Source organism: Hyla sarda, chromosome 3, assembly GCF_029499605.1.
Source record: "Hyla sarda isolate aHylSar1 chromosome 3, aHylSar1.hap1, whole genome shotgun sequence".
Taxonomy (NCBI): domain Eukaryota; kingdom Metazoa; phylum Chordata; class Amphibia; order Anura; family Hylidae; genus Hyla; species Hyla sarda.
The window spans coordinates 76487212-76504077 of record NC_079191.1 but is presented as its reverse complement, the minus strand read 5'-3'; the positions used below and the strand labels follow the sequence as shown (position 1 = coordinate 76504077).

The 16866-nt window shown below is 43.4% G+C and overlaps 1 protein-coding gene across 3 annotated transcripts in view; it reads left to right on the top strand.

Annotated features, from left to right (window-relative positions):
* Window positions 1-16866, top strand: part of PPP2R3A (protein phosphatase 2 regulatory subunit B''alpha) — a 204105-nt gene that overhangs the window by 41719 nt on the left and 145520 nt on the right. The window lies entirely within an intron of this gene.

Sequence of the window (16866 nt, the reverse complement as noted above, 5' to 3'; positions counted from 1 at the left end):
CAAAACAGAACATACCTGTACAGTGGGCACTATTGTCCATTTCCAGGGTCTTTAAATATGATTTTGAGCTAATTTATTAAAATAATAATTTTCTTCTGATGAAAGAATACACCTAATGAACAGGTTCATATCACCAACATAAATCACAGAGCGCCTTTCTGGCACTTTAGGTAATTTTGAAGTACCGTAGATTCTTATCATCCGCAAATGGAGTAAAACTTTATACTGTATCATTTTTGAATATATGTAAAAGACGCAAAGTTTTATATATTTATATATTCCGCTAATTAACAGGTTTAGGGCTATTAAAACATCATTAGAGTTTTATATTTTATCATCTTTTTCTTTTGGTTTTTCTTTTTGTATATAATTGCTGTATTGTTTTCTTTAATAAAGTTGTTTGGACGACGCTATTTTGTAACTTTTGCACTGCGTGGAATCTGGTGCTTCCGATTCTACACAGTGCACTTTTCGGTAAAAATGACACCATATGGTCCATATGGTTACAATTAGGGATCGACCGATATCGTTTTTTTAGGGCTGATGACGATACCGATAATCGGTGGAGGTTAGGGCCGATAGCTGATACCGATATTCCGGTATAATTTATCGGCTATTTATCCCCCCGCGACACCGCTGCAGATCCCTGATTTAAAGCGGGCGCTTTAAATCAATGCACTGCAGTGGCTTTTGCGGTGCCACCACCCGCTTCTCTCCCCCTGCCTGTCCAGGGGTCCTGAGACCTATCACCGCCACCGCTCCCCCCGCCGCGCCGCACCCGACCCGCTGCACTGCGACCGACCCCCCCCCCCCCCCCCCCCCGCACCGCACCGGCCACATTGCCTCCCCCATCCCCGGTTTTATAATTACCCGTTCCCGGAGTCCACTCCACATCTGGCTCCGGTGGCATCCTCCTGAACTGTCACTGTGCGCACTGACGGTGACTTCACGTCACCCATCATTGCGCACAGTGTAACGCAGGACGCAGCAGGAGCAAGAAGTAGCGTGGGCTTCGGGAACAGGTAATTATAAAACCCGGGATTGGGGAGGCAATGGGGGCAGTGCGGTGGGGGGGGGGGGCGGTCGCACTAAAACTTGTATGTTTAAAGTTGTCATCTTTTGACCCAGATAACTTTTTTTAATTTTCCGTATACGGAGTGGTATGAGGGCTCATTTTTGGGCGCCATGATCTGTCGTTTTTATCGCTACCAGAATTGTTTTGATGGGACTTTTTGATCGATTTATATATATATATATATATATATATATATATATATATATATATATATATATATATATATATATATAAATATATAATTTTTTTTTTTTTTTTTTTTTATATACATTTTATTAGGGTATACAAAATGACCAAAAATATGCAATTTTGGACTTTGGATTATTTTTTTTTTAAGTGTACGCCATTGACCGTGCTGTTTAATTAATATAATATTTTTATAGTTAGGACATTTACGCATGCGGAGATACCACATATGTTTATTTTTGTTTACGTATATGTATATATATATATATATATATATATATATATATATATATATATATATATATATAATGTATATGTATGTGTGTGTATATATATATTTTTATACTTTTTTTTTTTTCCCCCCATAGAGGACTATTACATGCAATCCTTTGATTGCATATACTGAACAATGCTAGCATAGCATAGCATTGATCAGTGTTATCTCCGCTTGATTGCTCAAGCCTGAAACTCAGGCTTGGAGCAATCATACGCCGATCGGACAGTGAAGAACAAAGTAAGGCTCCTCCCGCTGTCCTCTCAGCTGTTCAGGATGCCACGATTTCACCCGAACAGCTCAGCTGAGCTAACCAGCAGTGATTTCTCCCGGTTTAGATGCCGCGATCAACATTGAGCGCAGAGTCTAAAGGGTCAATACCGGACATCAGCCCGATCGGCGATGTCCGGTATTAGCCACGGGACCTGGTTGCTGATAAGGGGTTAAAAAGTTATAGAATCTATTTTACTGTGTTAAGTTGCAATTAGGGATCGACTGTTATTGATTTTTAAGGGTCCGATACCGCTAATCCGCCCCCCCCCCCCCGGCCCAGCAGAAGCCGCTGCAGATCAATGATTTAAAGAGGGCGCTTTAAATAAATGAACTGCAGCTGCTTTTGCGGGGCCAGAGACCTCCGCCGCCATCCGCTTCTCTCCCCCTGCCTGTCCTGGGGTCCTCTCTAGTCCAACCACCACCACCGCTGCCCCATTGTCTCCCCCATCCCCGGTTTTATAATTACCTGTTCCCAGGGCCCGCGCTAATTCTGGCTCCGGCGGCGTCCTGAGCTGTCACTGCGCACTGACGGGGACGTCGCGTTGAGGACGTCACTAGTCATTGCGCTGCAAAGCGCACAGCAATTAGTGCAGGACGTCGCAGGAGCCAGAAGTAGCGCGGACCCCGGGAACAGGTAATTATAAAACGGGGGATGGGGGAGACAATGGGGCAGCGGCGGCGGTCTCTGGCCGGCTTGGCGGGGGGCGGGGCATTATCGGCATATCGGCAAGGTAATTGCCAATACTGATAATGTCCAAAATTGTGAATATCGGCCAAACCGATAATCTGTCGATCCCTAATTGCAATACTCAATATAGTTAATTGGCATATTCACACCATAGAGCTTAACCCCTTAAGGACGCAGCCCTTTTTCACCTTAAAGGGGTACTCCGGTGAAAACCTTTTTTCTTTTAAATCAACTGTTGGCAGAAAGTTAAACATATTTGTAAATGACTCCTTTCTTTTTGGAACACTGATGACATCACGAGCACAGTGCTCTCTGCTGACATCTCTGTCCATTTTAGCAACCATGCATAGCAGATGTATGCTAAGGGCAGCATGGTGGCTGTGGTTAGCACTGCTGCCTTGCAGTGCTGGGGATTTGGGTTCAAATCCCACTAAGGACAACAATAAATAAAGCATTATTATTATTATAATAATGTCAGCAGAGAGAACTGTGCTCGTGATGTCATCAGAGAGCATTCCAAAAAGAAAAGTATTTCCTCTGTAGTATTCAGCAGCTAATAAGTACAGGAAGGATTAAGATTTTTTAATAGAAGTAATTTACAAATATGTTTAACTTTCTACCACCAGTTGATTTAAAATAAAAAAGGTTTTCACCGGAGTACCCCTTTAAGGACTGAGCCCTTTTTCGCAAGTCTGACTACCGTCGCTTTACGAATTAATAAGGCGAAAACGCTTTTACCGAATATTCTGATTCTGAGATTTTTTCGTGACAGTCTACTTTATTTTGGTGGTAAATTTTCGTTGTTACTTGCATCCTTTTTTGGTGAAAAATCCCCAAATTTCATGAAAATTTTGAAAATTTTGCATTTTTCTAACTTTGAAGCTCTATACTTGTAAGGAAAATGGATATTCCCAATACATTTTATTTTTATTCACAAATACAATATGTCCACTTTATGTTGGCATCATAAAATGGATATATTTTTGCTTTTTGAAAAAATTTGAGGGCTTCAAAGTAGAGCAGCAATTTTCAAAAAGGTCATGAAAATTGCCAAATCTGAAGGGACAGATGTTACAGAACTACAACTCCCAGCATGCCTGGGCAGTCCAGGCATGCTGAGAGTTGTAGTTTGGAAACATCTGGAGGGCTACCGTTTGGGCACCACTGTAACAGTAGTCTCCAAACTGTGACCCTCCAAATGTTGCAAAACTACAACTCCCAGCATGCCCAGACAGCAAAGAGCTGTCGGGACATGCTGGGAGTTGCAGTTTGGCCTTCCTAGTGGTTGCCACAGTAAAGATCACTCTACTTTCACTTTCAATTCTCCCCCCCCCCCCCCCAACCCCAACTGTAGTTTCCCTACCTGAGCCAGGATCCAGCAGTCTCCAGCGAAGATCGGGGTGTCCCCAGGCATCTTCTCCTGCAGGTACCGGTCTCCATCTTCTGTCCATGTTCCCCTTGACATCTAGGGGTGGGCAGAACGGGGGTTGCCATGGCAACCTACTCTCCTGCTCTGCCATTGGTCAGAATCAGTTCTGACCAATGGCAGGGGATAGAAGGAGATCGCAGCACTGCGACCTCACTCCTAGCCCTCAGGATGATCGGGGCCGTCCCTGACAGCTCCGATCATCGCTATTTTCCGGGTGATCGGGTCACCAGAGACCCGATCAGCCCGGAATAGCAGAAAATCGCATGTCTGAAATGACAAGCGATTTCCTGCGATCGCCGACATGGGGGGGGGGGGGTCTCAGGACCCCCCTGAGCGATGTGCCGGGATGCCGGCTGAATGATTTCAGCAGGCATTCCGGTCCGGTCCCCAACCGGCTAGCGTCAGGGAACGGAATTCCCACAGGCGTATGCATACGCCCCACGTCCTTAAGGACTCGGGATGCCGGGCGTATGCATACGCCCGGCCTCCTGAACAGGTTAAAGGGGGACTCTGCTGGAAAACATTATTATTATTATTATTTTTTTTTTTTAAATCAACTGGTGCCAAAAAGTTAAACAGATTTGTAAATTACTTCTATTTAAAAAAAACGTAATCCTTCGTGTACTTATCAGCTGCTATATGCTCCACAGGTTTTTTTTTCTTTTTTGAATTTCCTTTCTGTCTCACCACAGTGCTCTCTGACACCTCTGTCCATGTCAGGAACTGTCCAGAGCAGGAGAGGTTTGCTATGGGGATTTGATTCTGCTCTGGACAGTTACTGACATGGAACTGTCTATAGCAGGAGAAAATCCCCATAGCAAACCTATCCTGCTCTGGTCAGTTTTTTATTTATTTATTTATTTTTTTTAAACATGTATGAAAAGAAAAAAAATATTACCAATCATTGTGAAACATGCGTTTTTCGAATACATTTTTCTTTAAATGCAAAAATCACCGACCGAAATTCTGTTGCAGCAGGATCCCAATGCTGGCAATGGAATTCCACTGCAGAGGGAACACATTCTGCTGCTGAAATGCCATTGCCTAAAGAACTTGTTCATTCTTCAGGCGGAATTCGTTTCAAAGACATTGCCGTCTATGGGAACTTACTCAGTCAGCGCTGGCCGCATTCGGTCCGGAGCATTCTGAGTGTGAACCTAGCCTTATTGTTAGTCCCGATTCACACTGTGCTGAATCCATAACAGAATTCATATAAGAACCATGTGAAATCACATTCTTATGGTTTTACACAGTTTTTGGGGGCGGAAAATATAAGTTGCTAATTTTTGAGCAATGGGTCAGCAGCAACTGAATGTAGTGTGGCATGGTCAACTTTGCATCGGTCAAGGATTTCTTAACTGCAACTTAAAAAAAAAAAAAAAAAAAAAAAAAAATTGTTTAAAATTGTTGCACAAACATAAAGATCAGCCCAGACATGGCTTAGCTTTTTGGGGGTGTGTAGAAAAGTTTCACATTCTTGTGCAACGGGATAAAAAGTCCCAAATTTTGGCGCAATGAGTAAATCATAGAAAACAGTATACAGAAGTGCCCTGTGATCGTTTAATAAATTTGGCGCACCAACACATTAGCTGCACACAAAATAGGTGTACCAAAAATGGTTCACCTACACAAACAAAGTTAAAGATGATGTCCAACAGTAATAAACTTATAGGTGATAGGGAAGTGTCTGATCGTGGGGGTTCTGACCACTGGGACCCCACACGATCTCCCGTGCGGGGCCCTGGCTCAACTACTGTTTATGAGGTTTCGCAAACAGCAGGTCAGCTGGTCCAAACATGCCCCCTCCATTCATCTCTATGGGAGAGGTGCAGACACAGCATTTGTGTGTCTCCCCCTCTCCCATGCAGATGAAAAGAGGGGGCGTGTTTTGACCAGCTGACCTGTTGGGTACAAAACATGCAGTAACAGAGCAGAGCCAGGGCCCCGTATGGAAGATCATGGGGGGGACGGGGGGGGACGGACCCCTGCGATCAGACACTTATCCCCTATCCTACGTTTCGTCCCTTGAACGTCTTCTTTAAAGGCAGTCCCTTTATCTAAATTGTCCCCTTAGAGCAGTACTCTCCAAACTTCTAGATGTTGCAAAGCTACAAATGCCAGCATGCCCGGACAGCCAATGGCCAATGCTGGCAGTTGTAGTTTTGCAACATCTAGAGACCTGCAGTTTGGAGACCACTGCCTTAGACTTTTCTGCAGCCGAAACGACAGTGAATTCCGAGCCAAAGAAAGTAATATACATGACCTAGTTCCAATAGTACGTATTCCTCCGATGGAAGACTCTACAGTGTGAATATTGCCTTACGTTACTTTTTAGGTTACATTTTTTGGAGACAGTTGATCATTAGATGCTGGATTAAGCAAAGCATCACTGTAGCGTGTAAGTGACTTTCACTGGTGGGTTGCCTACGGTATGACCCTGTGGCCATTTTCTGTTATCCGGATCCGCGTTTCGTAGAAATGCTCTGTTTTCTGTCAGTGCACATTTTCTACAGCTGTTTTGCATCTTTGGCTGCTGCTACAAGAGGCAGATTCCTTGGAAATGCTTGAGGGAATGGGAACGCCTGCTTTATTAAATGTAGATGTTTTATCTCATGCTTGGCGTTGAAGGGTACATTCAATGTGTACGTAAGTACAGCGCTTCATGGCAGCCTTGGTTATGATTAATATGCGATCCACGTGGTCTCATAAAGGGGGTCATAAATTGTTCTGTACAGTTGTTGGGCGCTATGTGCCGGGGAGCCTCACGTCTGGCATGTCAGAGCCCTTTGTAATGGATTCCACTCTTAAGTTATTAACGTGTATGTGTGTGTATGTGTGTATATATATATATATATATATATATATATATATATATATATATAGTGTATGTATGTATATGTATGTATGTATATATATATATATGTATGTGTATATGTATGTATATGTGTATATATATATATATATATATATATATATATATATATATATATATTCTACCAGGCAGCACAAGGTACAAGCTTCCAGGTTAGTTTATAGGAAATATGTGAGTAGAAACATCGCCGTGCGATATAAAGTTCTGCAGAGGGAAGATTCCTTGTCTTCTCATAATTATGAAGTATGCCATGATGGGGACTAAGGATAGCTGCGACCAATGGATTGTTTGATGGCCTGTATAGCTGGCAAAGCCATAGATAGATAGTTTTCTGTAAGGGACGCACACAGTAGTGTTTTGCTGTATTATAAAATGCTAAGCCAACATCGCATGGATGTGATAGAAACTGAGCTGTGTGATATACAGTATAATCTGACAGAAGAAAATAACATCCAGATGGAAATGTCTAATTGCTGCAAAACTTTGCAACAAGAGGGTGTAAATGTGCTTCCCTATAAGGCCCATTTCACACTGACATTGTGCCCTGTCGGCAAATGTCCGTCTGGCTCTTATTTTTTGTGCCTTAACGGACGTTATTTTTGACGGGGCACAACGGGTCCCGACAGATCCCATTTACTAATATGGGGTCCTTCGGGCGTCGTTTATTGACGGGAGTAGCGGGAGAAGAAAAATTGCATGATTTGTTTTTCCTCCCGCTATTCTCCCTGGATTCCCCGACGGACGTCACACTGCCTTAAGAAGCCTTATAAGCCTCTAAGGCTACTTTTTAGTAGTGTACCGCTTGGTAAGAGCTCTTAGTCAGTAGATGGTAGCCTTCCATTCTTGATCATGAGATAACTTTCAGCCACTCATTAGGACCACCCACTGAACTTATTGGTTGTAGGGGTATGCCTTTGTAAAAACTTTAAAGGGGTACTCTGCCCCTAGACATCTTATCCCCTATCCAAAGGATAGCGGATAAGATGTCTGATCTCTGGGGACCCCCACGATCTCCATGCTGCACCCGGCATTTGTTCAGAGTGTCGGGTTCAGCACCAGAGGCACGCCCCCTCCGATATACTTGCATTGAGGGGGGCATGGCTGTGACATCACAAGCAGGGCGTGACCATGACTTCACGAGCCTCCTCCCCACATTGCCAGTGATCCGGCACGGAGTGAAGTTCGCTTCGTACGCCGGATGTCTGGGGTGTCGCAGCTAGAATCGTTTGGATAGGGGATTAGATGTCTAGGGTCGGAGTACCCCTTTAACCAAGGAACTGTGACACACTGTTTATTTCAACTGCCTTGGGCTTATTTTACATTAGGTGGACACATCAAATAATATAATGTATTCTTATGGTCGGTCTTCACCTAATCTGAGGCAGATGGGGCGAAGGAGAGAAAAACGACCAAATAAGGATGTTACCGTTCTCTAACAGCAAACCAAGATCGGGAAGAAACTAAGAATATGAACACTTGGTATAGTAAAAAGTTGCAGATGTCAATGGTGATGTCACGGAAGATGACAAGCCAGTGCTCCAGACTCTAAAAGACCAATGGGGAGGAAAAAGATCAGAATTAGTAATGTATCACTTTTCATTTTTATTTTAGCCCATTTTTTACTTGCCAACAGTCCCCCCACTAACTCCCATGTACTTGTCAGTGTAGAGGACTGTGGTTCTGTCACCACAAATAACATATTACCTTCTGAATACATCTAGTGCAAGGCTCATAGCTAAATTTAATAACCATTATTGATTTTACATTCATTCTAAGTAAATGAAACTGTAGCCTTGTCAAAATGCTAAGAAATCGATGAGCTTTCTCCTGTCACAAAGACTCCTGTTTAGGCATTGTTTAGTTCTATCTGTTCCTGGTAAAGCTGGGTTGCAACCAGTACAAGATTTTCTAAAGTGAGATTGTGCAAAGATAGATCATATAACTGTGAATTGCGTCTGATTTGTTATTCGGGGTTCAAGGACTTCTGGGTGAGAGACCTATGGTAGCAGTGGTTGTGGCTTTGTTGAATATCATCTACTTTTGTTTGACAGAGGATAAGATGGGGAGATGTGCGTACAAGTGATTTATGTATTAGGGGTAAATGCCTTCAAGTAATCTGAACCCAAAAAGTATTAGCTTTCATCTGACTATTATCTGAACCTAAGGGGTTGTCCTTAATCTGAACCCATATTAGTATTTACCTGACAATGATTTCAACCCAAGGAGTATTGGCAGTCATTTGGCCATTGTTTAAACCCAAGGCGTATTGTAGATCATCTGACTATTACCTGAACCTCATGGTTTTGCCCTTATTTTGAACCCAAGAGTATTGGCGTCCACCTGACCATTAGCTATTATCATCATTATCATCTAAAATAAAGGGGTTTTCACATTAATTTGATGATTTTTCTGAATCTAAGGGGTAATGATGTTGATTTGACCATTATATAACCCAAGAGGGAATTGGTGTTCATCTGACCATTATATGAATTCATGGGGTATTGGCTTTCATCTGGCCATCATTTGAACCCAGTTGATATTGCCGATCATCTGGGCATCATCTAAACCCGGGGGAGTGTTGACACTATCTAGATCCTAAATGGGTCTTTGTATTGCACACTTTGTACAACCTTCGGCTGCTTAGTTTTGGTGGGATTGTGAAGCTTGGCAGCCCTGCACATATCTATACATACATAGAGGCCCTTTATGCAGCTACATGGGTCCATCAGCTCATTTAATCCTTATGAACTGATGGATTAGACCTGGGCAGGACTACCCACTGCACAGCTATCGCAGTATTAGCTGACAAGGTAAGGGGTAGCAGCCATAAAACCACCAGAGTGGGAAAAGAAAGAGGGTACAGACAGGTGCCCTTCCATCCAGGATTGATTTTGGGGGTCGAACTAGCATCTGAATGGGGCCCATGATAAAGTGGTACGAAGCCCCTAGACATCTTATCCCCTATTGAAAGGATAGGGGGATAAAATGTCTGATCGCAGTGGGGCAGGCCGCTGGGACCCCCCACGATCTCAGGTCCAGCACCCCGGCCCTGGACAATTTTGTGCAGCCGTGGTCGTGAGGTCATGCCCCCTCCCATGAGCATGAATGTTTAGGTAATAAATACAATGTCTGGGGACAGAGTACCACTTTAATTCTTGTCTGGGGCCCACTCTCTTCTCTTTGTATCCAACTTTTATAGCCAGCTGAGACTTGTAGGTTGCTTAGCCTTCTGTAAACCTACACTTAATGTACAAGCTGGTTCTGTAATGTTCCTTGTAAATGAAGTCCTGACAGCAGTTTACTTCCAGCGGGTGGGAATCTGAAGTCGTTCAGTGGTATCATTAAAGTCTTTAACGCTAATTTGTAGATTGTTAATTTACACAATTCCTTAGCCCCACTGACTAATATGTTCCTCCTTCATGAATAAAAGGTTACAAGGCATTCAAAGCCCAGCATGAGATGCCCACAGTCTGCCGGAGCTGCATGGAATAGTGTGAGGGCGGACTTCTCTGAGGAAATGTTACTTTACAACACTGCTCCTCTTTGTTCTCCAGATGAATGAAGGAGGGACCCAAAGAGCCATTCACACATTACCCTCTTTGTGGCTCCAGATGCCAAGCTTGGGCTGGGAGGGAGATTGGGTGGGAGGCAAAAAAGTGAATCCAGCCGACCTGACGAGTGCTTAAGCAAGTGCCCCGCTGCTGTCTTATGTGACTTCTAGGGAACCTGCTGATTCTTACTGTCTGCTTTATTATCTTGTTAGTGAGGGAGAAGTGCCGTGTGCTGCACATGTGGTCACCGTACTCCTTAGATCCCGCTTACTACACTTCTATGGAGGCCAATGTTTACTCTCTGTATAGTGCACAATAATTAATAAATAAATAAAAAATTAAATCTGTAAATTTTGGCGACCCTGAATCCATGAAAATTGAGCCTGATAACATCTCAGTCCAAACACAGACGTTAAAGTGCAGGAATGTTTGCTTAGCTTCCGGGAACAACTTCAAAGTTCACTTAAAAAATGCAAGTGACTACATGGTTAAAATTCTTAAAAAGCCTTTTCATAGAAATGTGTCAAAAAGGACTGCGAGTACTATCAATTGCTCCTGGTAGTAGTGTAACTACTATGGAGGCATGCTACATGACTGCTTTAGGGCCTACGACTGTAGCGGGCTCTAGGCACTGAACTGCTTCATCTTCCTGTCATAGAATTTACCTAAAAACTACTAGGGGGAAGCTCACTGTATACTGATTTGTATGTATTTTAGGGTCTATTCTCATGTACAGTATCCTGAGCATATTTGTTGCACAGGATTTTATCACTTATTTTTATTTTTTTATTAAAGCCAGATACTGAAACATGTTTGTTTCTAATCTGTTTCTGTTTTCTAATTGTAATTGTGTTTCTATTGTATTTTTTGTACGTTCTCATCGTGTGTATCATCTTTCCTGAGCTGTTATTAACAGCATTTAGAGAAATGTTTTACAATAGGACCTGTGGACTATAGACAGCAATAGACCAGACCTGTCCCATGTATTGGAGAGTCTACTGGTCATTCTCTGTGACATTTTCAGAGGTCATTCTAGAGGGAGGGGGAGGCTGATCCCTGCTGTGAATAGTGGTGGATCCAGTGTTATCTGTATATTGGTGTCACCTTTCACTGTAATCCTGCCCGTGATGAGAAGAAAGGAATTACTAGAAAATGATCTGTACAGAACAGGAAGTTTCTCCTTCGTTTTATGCCTAGTAGCCAGAATGGAAACCCTCACTAACTGTGGACAGATGTGGCTTCCTTGGCTTCTGATGGGAAAACAGCGATGTTTTCTAAGGATAGGTTCACATGGCAGATTTTTATGTAACATTTTTACTTTTTAAGCTGTAGATTTGGTTGCAGTTTTGGAAAGGGATTAGTCCTATAAAATAGGACTAATTTACATCACTTGAACCTTTTTAAGTCAGTTAATTTGTGTGCGTAAACTGTTGAATGGTTTACCATTAAAGGGTTACTCCGGTGGAATACATTTATTTTTTTTATTTTTTTATCAACTGGTGCCAAAAAGTTAAACACAAACATATTTGTAAATGATTTCTATTAAAAAATGTTCCAGTACTTCCAGTACTTATTAGCTGCTGTATACTACAGAGGTATTTCTTTTCTTTTTTGGATTTCTTTTTGGTCTGTCCACAGTGCTCTCTGCTGACACCTCTGTCCATTTTAGGAACTGTCCAGAGCAGCATATGTTTGCTATGGGGATTTTATCCTGCTCTGGACAGTTCCTGACATGGACAGAGGTGTCAGCAGAAAGCACTGTGGACAGACAGCAAAGAAACCCAAAAAGAAAAGAACTTCCTCTGTAGTATACAGCTGCTATGAGGTAATGGAGTTTTTTTTTAATAGAAGTCATTTAGAAATCTGTTTAACTTTCCGGGACCAGTTGATTTAAAAAAAAAAAAAAAAAAAAAAAAATTCCACCGGAGTACCCCCTTTTTAATATAAAGACATTGTTTCACAGCCAGATTTTCTGCTGTGTGAACTGGGTCTGCTAATATACAACCCTGTGAACTATACCATTGTGTGAGGGAAAGTTGGTCATTTGGAGCACTAAGTGTAAAACGTTGACCGAATTCCTGTAAATAATGTATTGTGGTGGACATGAGTCCTTCTCCACTGTGCCCCATGTTATGGTTCTCCTAGTTTATGTAGAGTGTTGGTGGCGCCAGCTCGGGATCCCGCACTAGTGCTGCCTGCTGACAGCAAACACCATTACGTACGGTAAATATTATCAATTCTATACAAACAGACTGGTCCTCCTCAAAACTGTGTCCCCAGGGTGAGAAGTAAATGGGTTTTAGGATAGAAGATTTTCCTGTCATCTGGGAACAATTGAGTAAATGAAAGTTCATGACATCACTGCTGTAGAAAGTTGAGAATCTGGCATCTGCTTGGCCATGACTGACATCACCAGAGTCAACATGCGAGCTTCCTCCTGACAGAGCTCATAACTTTGCTGTTTGCTTTGGAAAACGGCGAAGAATGAGACCATCGCTGCTGACAGGCTGCAACGTGCTCAAACTCTGAAATGTATCATGGAAAAGTTTATGCTGCTCCGAGGAGGCTTTCCAACACAGTCTGTTCAGAGTTATGTTTTATAAGATACATGGGGTCACATCTGAGACCCAAAACAGTGGCGTTTTCCATAGTGACCAACCCAGGGACTACATTTTATTGTTATTGTGAAGATTCCTTTGTGCTTTACTATTTGGAGAATCACTTGTACAGCAGTTGCAGCCGGGGCCAGACTGGGACTAAACTTTACCTGAGTTAGTCATACCCACCATTATGAACATCAAGGAGACAATGAAAGAAAGGATGCACTCAACCGGAAATTTTGATAGCAGAATACATGTATTCAGGAATCGGTACAACACATAGGCGGGTAGGCGCAGAGGAGCAACCTCACAGCGACAGGCTGTTTCCTGCACACAAGGCTCCCTTCTTCGGGCTGCTGATTGGCAGCCCAAAGAAGTGCGTCTTGTGCTCAGGAAACAGCCTGTCGCTGCGAGGTTGCTCCTCTGCGCCTACCCACCTATGTGTTGTACCGATTCCTGAATAAAGGTATTCTGCTATCAAGATTCCCGGGTGAGTGCATCCTTTCTTTCATCATCTCCTTGATGTACATTTGTATCTACTTGCTATTGGATTGCACCCCCGGGCACCACATGAACTGTAACGGATTTGTGCAGTCTAGTTTGGACAGCAGTGGCGGACTGCACTTTCTGCATATTCCATTATTCAGTTAAAGGAAAACGGTCACATGTTTTGTCCCGCACTATCCACGGGTACCTGTGGATAGTGCGGAAGACTCTGAACATTTTGAGTCCTACCTTGCCTGATCTGCTGCGCCGTTCGCCCGTTATAACTCTTTTTCGGTGTATTCAAATTAGCTGCTAACTGGCACTGTGACGTAACCGCTGCCCGGCCCGCAGCTCCACCCGGCTAATGAATATTCATATATTGCCTTACTATCTCCGTCTCATCTCGGCCGAGTCCCGGACGATACTGCGCATGTGCGGGCTTTCTCACTACACCCGGAAGCGGTTTTCAGCGCTGCTCCGGACGAATGAAGCAGCGCTGAAGACCGCTTCCAGGTGTAGGGAGAAATCCCGCACATGCGCAGCATTGTCCGGGACTCGGCCGAGATGAGACGGAGATAGTAAGGCAATATATGAATATTCATTAGCCGGGCGGAGCTGCGGGCCGGGCGGTGTTTACATCACAGTGCCAGTTGAAGGCAGTAACCCCGCCCATGCCAGTTAGCAGCTAATTTGAATACACCGAAAAAAAGCTATAACGGGCGAACGGCACAGAGGATCCGGGCAAGGTAGGACTCAAAATGTTCAGCATCTCCCGCACTATCCACAGGTACCCGTGGATAGTGCGGGACAAAACCTGACAGTTTTCCATTAAGGCTGGATGTAGACCAATGCAATGCAATCTTTATTATGCCAGTTTCCTACCATCTATGGCCCCTTGCTTCTTCCAGACCTTTAAAAAAAACACAGGCCCCATGCCTAACAAAAAAACTAATCTCATAAAATAAAACAGACCACCTACATGACCTAAATCTCCATGGGGGTTCCATGCAGATATTTTATGCTGCGTGTGAAAGAATTTTCTTTAAAATCTCATTCACATCACTGTTGCTGGATTTTGCAGAAAATCTACAGCATATCCCATCCCATTGCAAGCATCCTAAATGTCCATTACAGGAAAAGGTTTTTTTTTGCCAGTAAAGATGGTGGCATCTGTCCCAACCTTTGAACTGGAGCACAGGCTAGAATGGCAAATGTAGACTGATGCACGTGCGAAGAAGAAAATCTTTTGCACTATATCTATATATGTTATATTGTTTAATAATTTTCAGACTGGTTCCAGTTTGCAGCACGTTGCGCAGGTTCTTGTCTGTCATCACAGGGAGATTATTATTTTTGTCGCTCTCTCCTTTGTTTCATCGGTTCTGTTACATGTTGACGGATTAAGGTCAGACCTTATTGACACGTCTTAAGTGTTTGTCATGAATATATTTTTGGGTGATTTGCTGGAGGACTTGTAATAGCGTCTGCTCTGTGTCAGAGTCACTTCTCTCAGTGGCCGGGGTCGGCCTGGTTTGCATATTTAACACTTACCTATGTCTCCTTTCATCTGGTGCCAGTTGGCTCTGTCAATGAAATGTGCGTCACGGGGGGTTATTTTATAAGACCTTGTTGTTGCATCAGGATTTTGGCAGTCATGGTGGGGTAGGATTCCAGATGGTAGTGTAAAGATGACTGCCCCTTGAAATAGGTGTTGCCTTCTGTTTTGGTTTAGTTATACTTTACAGCAGTGTCCCTCCAATTGTGTCTTTCCGTCTGCTGCAAAATGACAGCTCCCATTATGGTCATATTTGATCGGAGTAGTACTTTGCAATAGAGACACAGGGTGAGACTCTGGCTGTCCTAGACTTATAACCGCTCTTTGGACATTGGTTGTTGAATTATTCTATTCCTCTGTAGAACCATTTGTATTGTCCATGATGCCTATTGTAATAGGATTTGTATGTGAAATTCTTTTTTACATTTCTTTGCAACATTTTTGTGGAGCAACCACCTGGAAACCTCAATACTCACTTGGAAAAAATGACTTGTGTAGAGGAACAATGTGACTATTGTCTGACCGCAGAGCTACACTGACCAGGTCTGTACAATATATCTATGTAATTATTTATTTTTATATATATATAGAAGGCCTGACTCCTCAACGCCCAGCCTAAACCCTTGGACCTAGAAAGCTTTTTTTCTCAGGTGTTGTTTTTAAGACTAGGAATAAGAAAGGATTTTTCTAAATTCAACCCTTAAAGGGGTTGTGCCCTGCCTTTCGGAGCTCCACACGCAGCGTCCAGAAGTTCATTACTCCGAACGCTGTGTGCGGGCTTCTGTGTTCGCGGCCCCCTCGTGACATCACGCCCGCCCCCTCAACGAAAGTCTATGGGAAGGGGGCGCGACCGCTGTAGAGGGGACGGGCGTGTCGTCACACCTGGCGGCCGCTAACACGGAAGCCCGCACACAGAGTTCGGAGTAATGAACTTCCGGATGCTGCGTGCAGAGCTCTGAAAGGCAGGGCAGCGCACAACCCCTTTAAGGGGTTGAAAGTTTGTATGGAAGTCCGTCATTTTTGAAGCTAGAAGCATGAAGCTTTGTTTTAGGCTAAAGATTAGAGATAAAGAAACACATGTTTTAACATTTTCTAAAATTCCCTCCCCTGAAGGGGTGAAACGGGGGTTCAAAGTTTGTATGAATTAACCCCTTGCCGCAGAACGCCGGATATACCCGGCGCTGCTGCATGGGAGGGTTATGAAGCAAGCTCAGGAGCTGAGCTCTCATCATACCTGCACGGTCCCGGCTGCTATCAGCAGCCAGGACCCGTGGCTAATGCCGGACATCGCTATTCCGGAAGATGTCCGGCATTAACTCTTTAGACGCGGCAATCAAAATTGAAAGAATTAGGGTTGTTTTGATGCCCGTAGACTTTACCCAGAGCGGCCTCATTACTATAAGATCGTAAAAAGTAGATCAATGTTACCCCAAATTTAACGCGAGCGAAGCCGCGGGCAAAAGCTAGTCCTTTAGAATTCATTGCTTAATTTGTTATAGTCACTGCATGTAGCATATACTAAAACTTATTATCAATAATTAAAACATCAGGAGCATCTTTTCTTTAAATTTGTTGTACCTCTGTTATGCCTTCTGGAAATGTATGGCTAAGTTGACACTTGGATGTTACCATTCTTCTTGCCTGTGGGGCGCGTCCCTGTAGCTTGCAGCAGAATCCCATTGATCTCAAAGGAATTCTACTGCTCTGTTCACACTACAAAAGTTCTGTAGCGGAAGTTTCAAAGCAGAATTGGGTTTTGATGGAAGATTTAGGGTCTATTCACACATACAGTATTCTGGGCAGATTTGATGCGCAGGATGTTCTGCGGCAGATCTCAATGTAAACTGAATGACTGAACACAGCTTGAAATCCTGCGC